This window comes from Triticum aestivum, unplaced genomic scaffold (assembly GCF_018294505.1).
Source record: "Triticum aestivum cultivar Chinese Spring unplaced genomic scaffold, IWGSC CS RefSeq v2.1 scaffold28188, whole genome shotgun sequence".
Classification (NCBI taxonomy): domain Eukaryota; kingdom Viridiplantae; phylum Streptophyta; class Magnoliopsida; order Poales; family Poaceae; genus Triticum; species Triticum aestivum.
Window position 1 is genome coordinate 1 of NW_025285729.1, and position 1,136 is coordinate 1,136.

The 1,136-nt window shown below is 48.7% G+C and overlaps 2 non-coding genes across 2 annotated transcripts; both read right to left on the minus strand.

The window, feature by feature from the left end:
• Positions 1 to 193: 193 nt before the first annotated feature.
• Positions 194 to 312, minus strand: LOC123178677 (5S ribosomal RNA). The gene has a single exon (XR_006489767.1). It is a non-coding gene; the product is annotated as a 5S ribosomal RNA (ribosomal RNA).
• A 367-nt stretch (positions 313 to 679) lies between these two features.
• LOC123178676 (5S ribosomal RNA) lies at positions 680 to 798 on the minus strand. Its single transcript, XR_006489766.1, has one exon. It is a non-coding gene; the product is annotated as a 5S ribosomal RNA (ribosomal RNA).
• Positions 799 to 1,136: the final 338 nt, after the last annotated feature.

A 1,136-nucleotide genomic window follows, 5' to 3' on the forward strand; every position in this document is an offset into this window, starting at 1 on the left:
CATACCGCAGCAACACGAGTTTTTTCCACCCCTTTCAGAACGCGCTCTTCGCGCCACAAAGCCGCCCCAAGACGCGCGAGCAATGAGCATCGAGCTTAAACATATCGCAAACGTCAAACATAATATAACGGGATTAATATATATCGCGCACGTGCGACATGTTTGTCACAAGGCGCAAAAAATAATTATAAAAGGAATGCAACACGAGGACTTCCCAGGAGGTCACCCATCCTAGTACTACTCTCGCCCAAGCACGCTTAACTTCGGAGTTCTAATGGGATCCGGTGCTTTAGTGCTGGTATGATCGCATCCGACATGTTTCCCCGTCTTCGTCCCTTATGCTTGCCACTTCCAGGTCCGCTCCAAAGACGATTCTACACTCTCACTACCATTACAACCGTTCCCTAACAATGGATAATGTCCTATACTACTTACTCTCCCGCTTAATCACGGAGACGAGTTTTCCACGGTTTTCACCCCTCCCTCCATACCGCAGCAACACGAGTTTTTTCCACCCCTTTCAGAACGCGCTCTTCGCGCCACAAAGCCGCCCCAAGACGCGCGAGCAATGAGCATCGAACTTAAACATATCGCAAACGTCAAACATAATATAACGGGATTAATATATATCGCGCACGTGCGACATGTTTGTCACAAGGCGCAAAAAATAATTATAAAAGGAATGCAACACGAGGACTTCCCAGGAGGTCACCCATCCTAGTACTACTCTCGCCCAAGCACGCTTAACTTCGGAGTTCTGATGGGATCCGGTGCTTTAGTGCTGGTATGATCGCATCCGACATGTTTCCCCGTCTTCGTCCCTTATGCTTGCCACTCCCAGGTCCGCTCCAAAGACGATTCTACATTCTCACTACCATTACAACCGTTCCCTAACAATGGATAATGTCCTATACTACTTACTCTCCCGCTCAATCACGGAGACGAGTTTTCCACGGTTTCCACCCCTCCCTCCATACCGCAGCAACACGAGTTTTTTCCACCCCTTTCAGAACGCGCTCTTCGCACCACAAAGCCGCCCCAAGACGCGCGAGCAATGAGCATCGAGCTTAAACATATCGCAAACGTCAAACATAATATAACGGGATTAATATATATCGCGCACGTGCGACATGTTT